The sequence below is a fragment of the Hylobates moloch genome, unplaced genomic scaffold (assembly GCF_009828535.3).
Source record: "Hylobates moloch isolate HMO894 unplaced genomic scaffold, HMol_V3 SCAFFOLD_22, whole genome shotgun sequence".
NCBI lineage: Eukaryota > Metazoa > Chordata > Mammalia > Primates > Hylobatidae > Hylobates > Hylobates moloch.
Window position 1 is genome coordinate 18237975 of NW_026652297.1, and position 17095 is coordinate 18255069.

Here is a 17095-nt window from a genome sequence, read left to right on the forward strand (position 1 = left end):
GCTCGACAGGAATCCAGTCATCCACATTATATTGATATTGCCATTTGTGGAGAATCTGATTATTTTTACTTGGAATTGAGGTTTGCCTTCTGTGAAATATGGTGGACAGGAATAAGGCTCTGGGTATTGGCCAGTCTAGGAAGAGTTTCTTGGCTCCTGAGAACTTAATTTTCAGGAGTCCTGTCTTTTTTCATAATAAACCTCTTCCAAAGCTTGTAATGCCCAGACTTCCTTCAGACAACATTCTAATTATAGCTCCCCTGAGTCACTGGAGGTTTTTAGAACCAGAATGTTGAGAGAGAGAGAGAGAGAGAGATAGACTATAAAAGCAAGCTTACCAGTGTGGGGGTATAGCTCAGGGGCAGAGCATTTGACTGCAGATCAAGAGGTCCCTGGTTCAAATCCAGGTGCCCCCTATGCTTTTGTGTTTTTGTTTCAGGAAAACATGGATTGACTTTGACTTCTTATCTTCTATGGCTCATGGCTGATTGAATAATAACTAATGTCACTTGCTTGCATTCTTAGTACATGCCAGTCTAGGCCCTTTACATTGGTTCTCCTCTATTTCTGACCACAGTTTTACAAGGTACATACTTGTTTGCTTGTATTTCCACTTTACATGAGGAGGCTGAGACTTGGAGATACTTAGTAATTCACTCAAGGTCAAAAGGCCATAAAGGGCAGATTCAGGATTTGAACCCAGAGCACACACTCTCACTGACTTAAGTATACTACACATACTGCTCTCCTAATGTTAAAATCTTTGTGACAAACTCCTACTAGGCAATGTTCCCACAGTCCTGTGATTGCCCATAGAGTTTTAGAACCTGTTGGCCACAAGGAAAACCAGGGACTTAGTGACTGTGCCCATACTTTGCATTGCCCTGGGGAAAGCGAAGGAATAGAGTTTTATCCACAGAACATTTTCAGGGAGGTGAACAAGAACTGGTCTGAAGTTTAAGGAACTGCATTTTTCCACTTTAAAGCTTAAGGATTTCTATTACCTTCCATCCCCTGTTCATTTCCTACAGCCAAGTACCCCCACAGTTGGTAACTTCATTCAGGACCCAGGCATGGAGCCAGAAGTCAGGTATAACTCCCACCCACAATACAGGCAATGCTCTGTTTTTAGATCAGTCTGAACAACATACACTGGGCACCTACTATGTACCAGAACCATGCAAAGTGTGAGCCCAGAGGTGAATAAGACATTAGCCCCTGCCCTCATTCAGGGTGTAGTCATATAGAATAAGAAAATAGAGTCTATGAGCTGTACCTAGCTGTGATAGGTGCAGTAACGAAGAAGAGGCAGCGATTACATCTGTTCAGAGGAGGGGAGGTGAAGGTAAGCGTCTGGAGGAGCTGATGGCCAATCAGGGTTTCAAAGGTGAATAATATCTTACAGATGGAGGGTGGAATGGAGGTGGGGTTGTGGAGAGGGGTGGTTGCAATTCCAGGCAGAGGAAACGGTGCAGCAGAGGCTGAAGCCAGGTAGATGCAGATGGAGGTAGCTGGAGCACAAAATGTGATATGGGGAGTGTCAAAAGATAATGCTGAAGCTGAGGAGGCAGGTAAAAATCAGATGAGAAGAACTGCATGTTGTGCTAAGAGACTTGAAGTTTATTGTGAAGGCGTTTAAAGGGCAGTGATCTAGATGGACTTAGTTTTCCAACAGGCTGCTCTGGAAGCAGTACAGGGTGGATGTGGGGGTGGAGGCTGGGAGGGTATTTAGGAGGTGGTGGCACTGACAGTGCAGGGGTGGAGATGGATTTGAGCAATGTCAAACATAAAATCAATAGCATCTACTGATTCACTGGAACTGGAGAGGAGAGGGTGGGAGGAGCCTAGAGTTGCCTTAAGTGTTTTGGTCTAGATGACTGAGTACAGGATGGTGGCATCTCCAACCAAGACAGGAAGGAGACTGCTCAGCTGGTTAAGCAGGTGGGCTCTTCACACAGTCTGAGCCTGTGCTGGAATCCTGGCCCCACCACCTGCTAGCTGTGTGACCTAGGGCTAGATAGTCCAATCAATCTGTGACTCAGTTTCCATCCTGTATACTACTACTCATGCCTATTTTATAGGATTTTTGTAACAATTACATGGAGGTTGTCGGTAGAACTTTTAGTACCATGCCTGGCGTATTGAAAATGTCCAACATATGTGAGCTATTATTATTACAACAAAGCAAAATAGATGGAGAGGCAGGTTTGGACAAGAAGATGATAAGCTTAGGTTTGGGTATACTGGATTTGAAATCTGAGGCTCCTGTTGGGCATCAGATTGGGCTGGTGCTGGGAGTGGGTGTCTGGGGCCCTCAGACAGCTTGTGAGCTGGAGCTCTGGCTTGTTTCCTGGCCCCATGGCAGCTGACAGACCTCATCAGGGAAAATTTGTTGCAATGACAAAAATTTCCTTGACCTTTTGCTCAATCTTGGAGATGCATGAGATTGAGTTCTCAGATTGGAACTCAAAGGAATAGGAATCAGAGGTGTTCAAAATTGAGTTTTGGGCTTTGGAACATTCAGGGTGCTTTGTTTTTCCTTTTGGTGTTTTTTTTTTTTTTTTTTTTTACACTGAAGTGAGATAGTTGGTCCTGGATGAGGACCCCTATTGAAAATCTGATAAAAATATGCACAATATACAATATGTGCAAATACATATTTGCCTATAATTTCAGAATTGAACATGAACATCTGAAGTCAATTTGTGGATACCCAGTTCAGATCCCCTCCATGTCCAATACTTGTTGGTAGCCCCTAATGCTCAAAACAGTCATTGATGTGCCCAGAGATCTATGGGCAGCTGGTGGTGTATTTTTTTAAAGCTGGAATATTAGACTGAGGATACAGCATTGAGCTTCAGGTGCTGGGAAGAGAATGAGTATAAATGCTCTGGGAAAAACAAAAGATGGTACAGCTAGGAGGAAACTGGGAATGAGTTTAAATTCAAAAGGAATCTTAGACACTAAAGGTATTTATGAGGTGTTTTGCAGGTCATAAAAATGGAATAAATGTTTTTTTGAAGGCTATTGGTGTCAAGGGGGTGTAGCTCAGTGGTAGAGCATTTGACTGCAGATCAAGAGGTCCCTGGTTCAAATCCAGGTGCCCCCTGTGACATACTTTTGCTTCTCTCGGCAGCTTCATTAAAAGTCCTGGACTAGGGTAAGGCAAGCAAGGTGCATAAGGCTCAAAATTTAAGCAGATGCTTACTCTCAGGTTCATGCAAGTGCCTTGGCTCACTAGTTCCCTTACAGCAGAGCTACCACCTCACATAAACTCACCCTGCCTCTAATATGCACACGCAAATCCAGTCATAAACCATGACACATACACACACACGTGTGCTTTCTTACATGTGTCTTTATCTCTTCTTTCCTGTATATTCAATCTTATTAACCAGGTACCTTTTTCTCTCCCTTTCTTCAAGTTTTTTTATTTATTTTAGGTTTCTTGGAAGAGTTTATAAATTCTGTAAATTTTAGATTTACAGAAGAATTGTTAAGATAGCAATAGAGAGGTTTTGTATACCCTTTACCTACCTTGCAACATGTTAACATGTTACGTAATCATGGTATATTTATCAAAACTATGAAATTAAATGTTTGAGGTGATGGATATGCTAATTACCCCCAATATGATCATTATACACTGGATACATTTATTAAGATATCACACTGTATCACAATTTTTATATGTCCATTAAAGGTAATAATAAAAAAGAAATAAATGCTGGTCCAACACTATTTAGTTTTATTTTTATTTTGTGTCAGTACAGACTAGATGTATATATTTATGGGTTACATGAGATATTCTGATACAGGCATGCAATGGTGCAACAGTGTTAACCAAATGACAGACTATTCAGATTTCTCCAGTTTATTTTTTCTGCTATTTTTTTTTTCTGCTCCAGGATTCAATCCAGGATACCATGTTGCATTTAGTTGCTATCTTTGTAATGTCTCAGTCTTCTTCAGACTGTGACAGTTTCTCAGTCTTTTCTTGTTTTTGTCATTTTTCTTTTAACCTTGACATTTATGAAAAATCCTGGTTAAATATTTTGGAGAATGTCCTCACTTTGGATTTGTCATGATTAGACTGGGGTTGTGAATATTTAGAAAACCTGTCACAAGGATAATGTGCCATTTTTTTCATATCATATCAGCGGTGGAAGATAAGACTGCAACGATTTAAGGTTCTGCTACACTGGTAAAACTTTTAGGGCCGGGTGTGGTGGCTCACGCCTCTAATCCCAGCACTCTGGGAGGCCTAGGCAGGCAGATCACCTGAGGTCAGGAGTTCGAGACCAGCCTGGCCAACATGGTGAAACCCCGTCTCTACTAATAGTACAAAAATTAGCCAAGTGTGGTGGCTGGCGCCTGTAACTACAGCTACTCAGGAGGCTCAGGCAGGAGAATTGCTTGAACCAGGGAGGCGGAGGTTGCAGTGAGCTGAGATGGTGCCACTGCACTCCAGCCTGGGAGACAAGAACAAGACTCTGTCTCAAACAAAACAAAAAACAAACAAACAGAAAAAACTTTTAGGAGTCCAGCATCTGGGGCATATCAGCATATGCCTTCTAAAGTGAAAGATGTAGCTATGCCTTACACTGCTCACCACACAGAACAAGGCCCACTGCTTGGTGGGCCACTTTGGATTTTGGGCACAATGTATTTTGATGTGCTTCTCTGGTATATTTACCAGATAACAATAGCCCATAAGACTGTCAGGTTTTAGTGGATCCCGGACCAAGAAAAGGGTCTGCAGTAAGAGTAGACTATAGTGAAATCTGGTCTTCCATTTGAGTATTATGACTTAGTATTGAAAGTGTATATGTTTACAGGTGTACTCATTATAGCACTATTCACAATAGCAAAGATATAGAATCAACCCAAATGCCCATCAGTGATAAACTGGATAAAGAAAATGTGGTACATATACACCATGGAATACTATGCAGTCATAAAAAGGAATGAGGTCATGTCCTTTGCAGGGAATGGAGGGAGCTGGAAGACGTTTTCCTCTGTAAACTAACACAAGAACAGAAAACCAAACACTGCATGTTCTCACTTATAAGTGGGAGCTGAACAATGAGAACACATGGACACAGGGAAGGGAACACCACACAATGGGGCCTGTCAGGGCAAGGGGGAGGAAGAGCATCAAGATAAATAGCTAATGCATACGGGGCTTAATACCCAGGTGATGGGTTGATAGTTGCAGCAAACAACCATGGCACACATTTACGTATGTAAGAAACCTGCATGTCCTGCACAGGTATCCTGGAACTTAAAATAAAATAAAATTAAGGGCAGGGCGAGGTGGCTCACACCTGTAATCCCAGCACTTTGGGAGGCCAAGGCGGGCCAATCACTTGAGCTCAGGAGTTTGAGACCAGCCTGGCCAACATGGCAAGGCAGAGGTTGCAGTGAGCTGAGATCATGCCACTGCACTCCAGCCTGGGCGACAGAGTTAAGATTCTGTCTCAAACAACAACAACAACAACAACAACAACAACAACAACAACAACAACAAATTAAGTTAAAAAATAAAAAAGAAAGTGTGTGTGTCTAGAAGCTGAGAGTAGTTTGGTGGGGTAGGTTGTGGAGATGTTGGTCAAAGGATACAAAATTTCACCTAGACTGGAGGAAAAATTCAAGAGGTCTATTGTACAACATCGTGGTTATAGTTATTAAAAATGTATTGTATACTTGAAAATTGCTGAGGATAGAAAATGACTGAGGTGAGTCTCAATCAATTTAGAGGTTTATTTCACCAAGGTTGAGGATGTGCCTGGGCAAAAGGAACACAAAATCACAGCAACATCTGTGATCTGTGCTGTCTCCATAGAGTATTTAGGGACTTCAATATTTAAAGGGGAAAGAGCAGGCAGTAGGGGAAGGAGGACAGAAAAAGGGAAAGACAGTAAGTAAGAGTGGTTGCACTCCTCTGAAGCTTTGTGCAGGGTTCACTGAATTCACATTTTACATGTGAAAAGAGGGGGTAGAGAAATAGTCAACTATGCATTCATCTCTTGCTCCGTGAATATGAATTTTTACATAAGATGAAGTAAAGATAAAGGAAGCAGTCAAATATGCATTTGTCTCAGGTGAGCAGAGGGATGACTTCTAGTCCTATCTTTGTCCTGTACCTGTGAAAATACAGGACAACATTGATTTATATTGTCTGGGTGAAATTCCATAGAACACTGTTTTAAGGTACAGATCTTAGGACCCACAAGGAATTTCCTTCTGAGCAAATTGTAAGGGAGGCCTCCTAGGGTGTATGTGAACTTCTGTCTTTGGAGCTATCTATTTAGAAACAAAATGGGAGAGAGTTTTGCATGACTCAGTTCCCAAGCTTAACTTTTCCCTTTGGCATAGTGAGTTTGGAGTCCCTGAGATTTTGTTTTTCTTTCACAAGATATACAGTCATGCATCACTTAACGGCAAGGCTAGGTTCTAAGAAATGTGTCATTAGGTGACTTATTCATTGTGCAATCATCATAGCAATGTTCTTACACAAACCTACTACACACCTAGGTTCTATGGGATAGCCTATTGCTCCTAGGTTACAAGCCTGTACAGCATGTTACTGTACTGAACACCGTGGCAATTATAACACAGTGGTAAGTATTTGTGTATCTAAGCATACCTAAGATAGGAAAGACAGAGTAAAAATGCCATAGAAAAGACTAAAATACTACTGTTGTATAGGGCACTTACCATGAACGGAGCTTGCAGAACTGGAAGTTGTTCTGGGTAAGTCACTCAGTGAGTGATAAGTGAATATGAAGGCCCATGCCATTACTGCACACTACTGTAGACTTTATAAACACTGTATACTTAGGCTACAGTAAACTTATTTTTAACAATTTATTTTTTTCAATAATAAATTAACTTTAGCTACTGTAACTTTTTTACTTTGTAAACTTTAAAAATTTTTGGCTCTTGTGTAATAATACTTAGCTTAAAACACAAATACATTGTACAGATGTAGAAAAATATTTTTTCTTTATATCCGTATCCTATAAGCTTTTAAAAATTTTTACAATTTTTAAATTTTTTTTTTTTTATTTTAAAGAAATAGAGACTAAATCTCACTATATTGCCTAGGCTGGTCTTGAACTGGGCTAAGGGATCCTTCTGCCTTGGCCTCGCAAAGTGCTGGGATTACAGGTGTGAGCCACCACACAGGGTCAATTTGTTTGTTTTTTTACATTTTAAACTTTTTGGATACTAAGATACAAACACACACATTAGCCTAGGCCTACACAGGGTCAGGATTGTCAATATCACTGTTTTCTACCTCCACATCTTGTCCCACTGGAAAGTCTTCAGGAGCAATAACATGCACGGAGCTGTCATCTCCTGTGATAACAATGCCTTCTTCTGGAATTCCTCCTAAAGGACCTGCCTGAGGCTATTTTACAGTCAACTTTTTTTTTTTTTTTAATAAGTAAGAGTACACTCTAAAATAACAATAAAAACGCTGGGCGCGGTGGCTCACACCTGCAATCCCAGCACTTTGGGAGGCCGAGGTGGGTGGATCACGAGGTCAGGAGATCAAGACCATCCTGGCTAACATGGTGAAACCCCGTCTCTGCTAAAAATACAAAAAAATTAGCCAGGCGTGGTGGCGGGTGCCTGTGATCCCAGCTACTCGGGTGGCTGAGGCAGGAGAATGGCGTGAACCCGGGAGGCGGAGCTTGCAGTGAGCCGAGATGGCGCCACTGCACTCCAGCCTGGGCGACAGAGCGAGACTCCGTCTCAAAATAACTAAATAAAAATAAATAAATAAATAAATAAATAAAATAACAATAAAAAGTAATATAGTTAATGTATAGTTAATACATACAACAGTAACATAGTGCTTTGTCATTATCAAGTATTATGGACTGTACATAATTGTATGTGCTATACTTTTATGTAACTGGCAGTAAAGTAGGTTTGTTTATCGCAGTATCCCCACACATGTGTAAGTAATACATTGCCCTACAATGGTATGATGGCTATGACTTCACTAGGCAATAGGAATTTTTCATTCCATTATAATCGTATGGGACCACTGACATTATACGCAATCTGTTGTTGATGGAAACTTTGTTATGTGGCATGTGACTGTATAAACAAATGTATTTCAAATTATTTAGAAACTATGGTAATTTATTATGAGACAAGAGTTAGGTATCTCATATTTAAAAAGCAACTTATATTTGTTTTTCTAAACAAGTTTTTGAAAGATTCAACCTTGAAATGAAGAAGACCACCTTGTCTATGCCTATCAAGTAAAACGCAGAATCATTTTTTAACCATTTTTTTTACTTTGAAAAAAAGTGTTTACTGTTCTGCCTTCCTTTCTAAACCTGTCCCTGTGATTTTGTGATCTTTTCCCACTATAAAATCAAAATACCTTTATTGTATAAAACTTTAAACATACATCAAAGGATATAGGTAGAAAGAAATACAATTTGGCTGGATCTAAATCACTGTTTTTATTTTAACTGTTGTCTTTTTTATCTGTAATTGTGTTCAGTCACGTGAATGTGAGTGGGTTTTTTTGTGTGTAAATGTTTAACAAAAATTGGAATACATATGTATCAGGCTTATCTTAAGCAGCATGTCAAATCTTTTTGGCCTTGACTATTTCTAAGGCCTTTGGCCACCAATTCTTCCCTGGCTGTCAGTGGGTAACCAGATGTGTGGGCTCTACAAACTGCACACGGACAAAAATCCCTACTGCCCTTTACCTCCTGCCCACACTGGATGCCACTCGCCTCCCACTCTTGGCTTCTCTCTTGCATTTGAGGTGTGTGAATCCATGAGACCCACTTGGCATCCCACATGCAGAATCTGGAAAGGTTGAGGAGTTAATGCACCATGGGGAAAACCTTTCACCAATGAGATACAAACATTGAGGGGTAAATTCTTCTCCTTGGGACAGATTGTCCCGGGTTGCAGTACATCATACGCTCTCTTGAGAGGGAGCTTTATGAGATTAAGCAATCACTTGCACTTGTTATCACTTGATGGCCAGCTTGGAAATACAACCTTGAGCTAACTTAACCCTGTTCTTCGGCTGCACCTTCTTTTACCTAACTCCTGCTCCCAGGGATTGTACTCTCTGAAAAACTATAGCACATAAGCTTCAGCTTCAAGCTCTAGGTTCTGGGGGTACTCAGGTGTAGCAGACACTGTGGATGCTCTGCCAATTTTTCCCTTAGCATTTACCACAATAGTTCACGCTGGTGGGATTCCAACTGCCAGTTTCTGCATGTCTTTTCCCAAGGGTTTTTCTGGCAGCCAGAGCCTATTCTGCACCCGTTCATGGCAAGCTGAATGTGCCAGAGAATTAACGGCCTGTGGGAGCATACCTCCAACAATGACTGACAGAAATTGTTGTTTAAATACTCAGATTCCTTACACCCTTTATGGGATAACTCTGAGCTGCAATACCTTCTGGATGGGCCCTGGAGTTCTTCAATGGAATTAAATCTGGTTTCCCACAGTATCATTTGCATAATAATGCAAGCTTGATGGATTGCTTTCCATTTTACTTTCTTTCTTTACCAGTATATTCTGGGGTCACCTCCCCAATAAAGTTGCACTTGAATTATTGACTTGGGGTTTGGATCTATGGGAACCCAAATCAAGACATCAGCCTAAGATCTAAGATAAAAATTTTCTTTTCCTCCTTCTTCTTCTTCTTCTTTTTTTTTTTTTTTCCTGAGACAGGGTCTCACTCTGTCACCTAGGCTGGAGTGCAGTGGCATGATCATGGCTTAGTGCAGCCTTGACCTCCCCAGGCTCAGGTGATCCACCTATCTCAGCCTCTGAGTAGCTGGGACCACAGGTGTGTGCCACCACATCTGGCTAATTTTTGTATGTTTTGTAGAGACGAGGTTTTGCCATGTTACCTAGGCTGGTCTTGAACTCCTGGGCTCAAGTGATCTTCCTGCCTTGGCCTCCCAAAGTGCTGAGATTACAAGTGTGAGCTACCATGCTGGGCCAAAAGACATAATTTTTAAAAGAGTTATAAATTGACTTTTAAAATTTAATAGTATATCCTATTCATGGCATTAGATATTCTGAAAATTTTCTAAACTATATGGTTTAAATGCTACATGATATTTATCATGAATTAACAAAATTTATGAAAATAACATATTGGATATTTCCACTGTTTCCAACTTTTTTATCCAACTGTAATTGATCCAGCACTAAACAGAGCTAGTTGAGCTTTGTCCCTTGGGTCAGAATTACAAATTAATAAGCCACAGATGGATCATTTGTATACACGATGGAAAAGAAATACTCCATATGGAAATTTCCCCTGACTTCTATTTAATGTTTTTTGAAGGTTGTGGTGTAGAATGGGTCCTTAGAGAAAAATCAAAGGATTCTCGATAATATTCTACTTTAAAAGAAAATGAATTGCATCCAAGCTTTCATTAAACAAGTTACTATCTCTGTCTCATCTCTCTTTGAAAATAGATGACTACTAAAGCTCAGTATGCGGTACTTTGCTACCTTATGGATTGTTTTATTCTGGGGCAAATTGGACTTCTTGCTTACAAAGGACTGTACTTCTTTCATTGTAACACAATTAGGAAGTCTGTAAGTTTTATTCCAGCTCCCTGAAATGATCTGAGGTCAGCTAAGTAACTTTACTGAGCTTTGCATTCTTCTTATTTGTACATTGGGGATAATAATATTCCCTTTACTAAATAACATGTCAATAGAGTACATAGCACATAGTAATTGCCCTGTAAGTGACAACAATTCTTATTTTACAGTGATGTCTTTTTCAATGGTGAAAGGAGTAGCAGAGAGTGGGGCCTAAGAAATATTAAGGGGGGTGTAGGGACAAGACACGCAGATGTCTAGTTAGATTCAGGGGACATGAATGGTTCTCTGCTCAAAGACACCTCCTTTACACATTCTTCCTGTTGTGATAAACTTGGTCCCATACCCCTGAATGATCCCAGCCTTTGTACCGAAATCCTACTATAATCTAGCTCAGTACTTCTCAAAGTGGGTTAGCAGAATCATCATCACCTTGGAACTGATTAGAAATACTAATTATCAGTTTCTGCTCAAGAGCTGCTGAATAGAAACTGTGGGCGTGGCGCCCAGTAAGATGTGTTTTTTGTTTTTTTTTTTTTTTTTGAGACGGAGTCTCACTCTGTTGCCCAGGCTGGAGAGCAGTGGCATGATCTCGGCTCACTGCAAGCTCCGCCTCCTGGGTTCACGCCATTCTCCTGCCTCAGCCTCCCGAGTAGCTGGGACTACAGGCGCCTGCCACGACACTTGGCTAATTTTTTGTATTTTTAGTAGAGACGGGGTTTCACCGTGTTAGCCAGGATGGTCTCGATCTCCTGAGCTTGTGATCCACCCGCCTCGGCCTCCCAAAGTGCTGGGATTACAGGCATGAGCCACCCTGCCCGGCCAAGATGTGTTTTTAAAAGTCCTACAGGTGATACTGGATGCACATTAAAGTTTGAGAAACACTGATCTATCTTGAAACTTTAACCAGACCTACCCAGTCACTCCTTGCATAGCCAGCTCCTGGAGTCCTGCCTAATTCAGGTTCCCCCCTCTTCTAGCTTTCATTCTGAGCTCTTGCTATTTGTTTTGTCTCAACTATGCGTTGCTCTCCAGCTCTGATTTTGATAGCTGGTCTTTAGCCTCATTCTAAGATGTTGGTTCTGACATATAATGTGATTTCGGCTTGCTCCTTGGTATCTGCGTGCTTGCTCCAATTTATTTTGGTGCAGTTTATCTCCTGGGACTTCAGTCTTTCTGGAGCTGGACCAGGAAGCCAATATTTCTACTGGGTTCCAACTCCTGCAGCAGGATTTGCCCATCACCAGCCCCACTTCCAGGCTCAGTCCTGCCCTGGGCTCTACAGCATGGGAGAAATAGAAGAACCTCTGCTTCTAGGACTCAGTCAAATGTGTAGTTCTTGCTTTGACTTTACCCCAATTTCTATCTGGAGTTCCTGCCTTCGTTCCTAGCTCAGTGCCCCATTTCTTCTGGAGCTGGAGTTCTGCCTGGCTCTTTCGTTACTCTTAGTAGCTGGAGTCTTGCTCTTTAGTCAGTATATTAATGATGTATTTCTGCATTAAAATTACTCCCCAAACTTACTGGCTTAAAGCAGCAAGAAACACTTATTATCTCACAGTTTCAGAGAATCTGACATTCAGGAACAGCTTTGCTAGGTGATTGTGGCTTGAGGTCTCTCAGGAGGTTGCAGTCAAGCTATTGAAGGGATGAAGACATGGCTGGGGATGCATGTACTGCCTCAAGGGTGGCTCACTCATGTGGTTGAAAAGCTAATTCTGGCTATCGGCAATAAGACCCAGCTCTTTGCCATCTATATGTCCCCATAGGACTGCTTGAGTGTCCTCACGACATGGCATCTAGCTTCCCCTACAGTGAGTGATTGAAGAGAGAGTAAGACATGCTTTTTAGGATGTAGTCCCTGAAATCATAAACCATGATATCTGTCACAATTTATTTGTTAGAATCAAGTCATTAAGGATAGTCTACACTCAAAGGGACAGAAATTAGTCCCCACCTTTTGAAGGGATGAGTGTCAAATAGTTTACAGGTGTATTTTCAAAACACCATAGTTAAGTCTTTGGAGAAAGCTTCCTGCCAGTTATCACTCAGTTATTAAGATGCTGCACTTTGCTGGCCCATTTCTGGCAAATTCTAGAGGCTGACTTTTGTCTTTGTCCAGGTATTCTGTACACTACACCAGACAAATAGCCCTTTTAATCTTTTTCAGTACTTAATCCAGGTTGAATTGATATTGAAAGGAACTTATCTTATATTAATTATAAAATTCAGCCATTTATTGAGTACTTACTGTAGGGATTGACAACAGGTACATTTGGTCATTCTCTTATTGCCTGTTTTTAACTTGGTGAATGTGACATGTCCTAACAACAAATGCCTTTGTCAATAGGATAATAATTTGAGCTAATAAGTTTGAGTTTTTTGTATGCTAACCAGGCTCCGGCTGCCACATAAATGTATCCAGTTAGAGCATTACACAAAGCTGTCCAGCTGAGGGTCAGTAGTGGCTAAAATCCAGCTCCCACTCTGTAAGCCACAGAACTCCCTGGTTGGGGTTGCATGTGCCTAGAGGAAAGGGAACCTTTTTCTAATGATAACTGTGAAAATAAATAAAAATCTAAACTGTTGGAACTTTAAATTATTTTGAGTCTTAGAGAAATGTGATTATGGGGGCTGAGTCACATGATAGGCAGCTGTAACCCAGGCAGCTTTAACCTTTGTTTCTCCGATTATAGATAAGCCTTCTTCCTTACCTGTCTTGTTTTGTAAAATGTTGTAACTAGCTACAGGGCACCAGGGCAGACCCCTTCCCTCTTACTGTTGATCTTCATTACAGATTAGCTTTCCTCTTACCTCTCATACGAATACTTCATGGTTATCACATTGTCTAAGACAAAATGTTAAGTATACTTTTTTATTTTATTGAAAAGGAAATAAAAACAAGCTGTATGGAAAAGAAAACAAACTGTCACTAATTCAATTGTTGCAACTCATAAACCAGCCTCATATAAGAAATGTAATCCTGTTAAAATTTCTTTGTTTTGTTCCTATGCAAGCAAAACCCTAACTTTTAACTTCAGAGCACTGACCTCATTTCTCCGGAGTCTGCGTTTACCAGATGACCATTACCAGCTTTTCACTTGAATAAACTCTTTAAAAATGGACTCTGATCCTTTTGATTATTTCAGGTTGATAGCACAAATGTTCCATCAATTTGCTGAGCCTTAAACCCACAGGGCTGTACCCGACTAGGACTTTTTTTTTTTCTTCTAATTCTTTTATAGGTGTGAATAGGCTAACAGTGGCTCTGGTTGTGTCTTTTTCCATTGCACATGAGAGAAACCCAACTCAAACTGGTTTTAGAAAAAAAGTAACTTAACTGACAAACCTAGGCTTTGTATTGGCTTTAAACATGGCTGGATCCATCTATCCAAGTCATGTTATCAGGAATCTGTTTCTCTCCTCTTGGATCTGTTTTCTCTATGTTAAGATTGTTTTCAGGAAGGTTCCCTACATGTGGTGGCGAGTTGGTCAAGTTTACTCACTGTCCTCTCGGCAATCCTAAGACAAAAGGAAGTTTTTCTTCTGGATAGTTCCAGCAAAAGTCCTGTGATTAAGACTCACTGGCTGGGGTGGGAAGGGAAAGGGAAATGAAGGGGTGGAGAAGAGGTAGGGCATGGAAGATGGGGATGGGGATGGGACCAGGACCACCAGTTTAGGCTTTCTCTCAAACTTCCATCCTATGAAAGAAACTAATCTTTTTATCTTCTTACACCCAGTCTAAACTTTCCAGAGTAATTAGTGGGCTCAGAGTAATTAGTGGGTTCTGCGAATTAACTATTTGAACATTTCTGAAAGTAGGTTTGAAGATGCTGAAAGTACCCTGGTAGAGTACGTTTGTTTTCAAAGTTTAATGTGCACAGAATTGCCTGAAATTTTTGAGTCTCATCCCATCACCCGCCTAGAGTGCAGGGTTTTATTTGGTTGTTCAGTTTGACCCTGGGTCAGGTGATCCTTCAATAGTAGGTCTTGGCAGGGCTGGAGAATGTGTATTTCCACACCTTTCTTGGTGATGTGTTGGTAGTTCAGGGAGTACATGTGAGAGGAACCATTTAGATAGTAAAAACTGCAAACCTGAAGAAGAATAGAAGAATCCTTATTCTGTGCTCTCTTAGATTTACTTTCCTCATCTATGATCAATAACTATTCATTTCTTCCTCATTTCCAATAATGATTTGCTGCTTTTTAGAGCAAGAGGTCACTTTTCCTTCATGTTGTTTTGCTAGTGGCAAATCAGAAATGGTTTTGCCTGTATTCACTGATCTTGTGATCACTCTTGGAATCCAGCTGCATCTCTAGTGTAGAGTTTTGGGTCAACAAGAATAATGCTGAGCTTAAAGAATTGGACTCAGACTCTTGAAGTCAGGGGTTGGTGAGAAGGTGGCTATAATCTATTCATTCAACAACTTCCTATTGAACACCTGCTATGTGCCAGGTGCTGTTCTAGCCACTAAGATAGAGCAGGTAATAACATAGACAAGGCCATTGTCCTTATGGAATTTGTATTTTAGTGGGGTGAATAAAAAAGGGCAGTCTAGGTAGGGCCCAGAAATAGAAAAATAGAAAAAATATAGTGACGAGTCAAAGTTAAATAATAACCTGTATTTTTCTGTCATAATTCTGGAGTCCAAAAACCCCACGTCATTTCCACTAGGCTAAAGGCAAGGTGTTGGCAGGGCCACATTCTCCCTGGAGACTCTGGGGGAGAATTCTTTTTGTCTTCTCCAGCTTCTAGAGCTTAATTTCTTAGCTCGTGGCCCCTTCCTCCATCTTTAAAGCCAGCAGCATAGTATTTTCAAATCTCTCTTTCTGATTTCATCACATTGCCTTCTCTTTCTCCTATTATGCCAATAAGAGAAGATAGTTCGGGGCTGTGAAGACTGTAGACACAAGGTGGAAGATGATCCAGGAAGGAGGATGGGAATAATATTGGAAAACAGTGATCATAATCTGCTACTGGTGTCACATGAAGTTGTGTGGTCATATAGCAAAAAGGATAAACATTTATGAGAAGTTTTTCACTTGCTAGGAGTTTTACAGCCATTCCTTCTTTAAATTTCACAATAACCCTTTGAAGCATATACTGTTTTACACATAAAAAAATCCTAAGGTTCAAAGTACAACTTGCCCCAAATTGGATGGTTAATAAGTGGTAACATTAGGATTACAAGGTAAGCAGCCTGCCTTTACAGCAGAAACCTAAAGAAAGCTTTGCTACTCTAAATATGTTCTGTGGACTAGCAGCCCTGGGGTCACGCAGGAACTTGTTGAAATTGCAGTCTCAACCTCCACCCTAGACTTGTCGAATCAGAATTTGTATTTTAAGAAGAGACCTGTTGATCCAAATGCACGTTAAAGTTTGAGAAGCATTGCTAACCAAGCACTACATTTGAAATGCAGTGAAACTACATTTTCAGCTGCTGTGAAGCTGGCTGAAATATCTTCTTTTTTGGTCTTTACTCCAACAATATTAGGAGGCCAAGTCTGATAAGTCATTTGGCTAAGCAAATAGCAATTAAGAAAACCACGAACCTCCCCAATTTCATGTCTCTGGGTCTAACAAAGGACACCACAGTGTATTCTAAACAGCAGTTACTTGTCTGCTGAGAGTTAAAATATTTGCTGACTCAGTTATTTCTCATCTCTGTGTGTGGCAAGTTCCAGTGTGATAAATAACGGAGGAGAGAGTTATTACAACACTCTCTCTTACATCAGATGATAGTGTTAGGCATATTTTGGGCACTGCAATCATTGCACAGCAAGTAGAGAATCTTTCATAATTATTATGCTTATAAAAGATGCTTATTTATAGAAGCTTGTTTTTACCCCAGGTCCTTGTTAGGCTGTTACTCCATTGCTAAACCTCAGAGTGTGTAGTTTTGGCTGAATCAAGAAATAGAATAATAGAACAAAAGATGGCTAGTAGACTAATGTTTATCATGGACCACTTGCATTAGAATTACCTGGTGCTGGTTAAAAATATAGATCTTGGTCGGGCGCGGTGGCTCACGCCTGTAATCCCAGCACTTTGGGAGGCTGAGGTGGGTGGATCACGAGGTCAGGAGTTCAAGACCAGCCTGGCCAACATGGTGAAACCTCATCTCTAATAAAAATACAAAAATTAGCCAAGCGTGATGATGCGCTTCTGGAATCCCAGCTACTCAGTGAGGTTGAGGCAGGAGAATCGCTTGAACCTGGGAAACAGAGGTTGCAGTGCGCTCAGATTGTGTCATTGCACTCCAGCCTGGGCCACATAGCGAGACTCTTTCCCCCATCCCCATGTAAAAAAACATGTAGAACTCTGGGCCCCACCTGGAAAATTAGTTTCTAGGGGTAACACCTAGGAATTTTAACTTATAACATGCTTATCAGACAATTCTTATATAAACTAATCTTTGAGAATTATCATTGTATACCGTCAGACCTAAACTTTGTTATTACAGGGATTAGGAATCAG

The 17095-nt window shown here is 40.8% G+C and overlaps 2 non-coding genes across 2 annotated transcripts; both read left to right on the plus strand.

Annotated features, from left to right (window-relative positions):
- Window positions 1-344: 344 nt before the first annotated feature.
- On the plus strand, window positions 345-416 carry TRNAC-GCA (transfer RNA cysteine (anticodon GCA)). The gene has a single exon. It is a non-coding gene; the product is annotated as a tRNA-Cys (tRNA).
- A 2621-nt stretch (window positions 417-3037) lies between these two features.
- Window positions 3038-3109, plus strand: TRNAC-GCA (transfer RNA cysteine (anticodon GCA)). Its single transcript has one exon. It is a non-coding gene; the product is annotated as a tRNA-Cys (tRNA).
- The last annotated feature ends 13986 nt before the right edge of the window (window positions 3110-17095 follow it).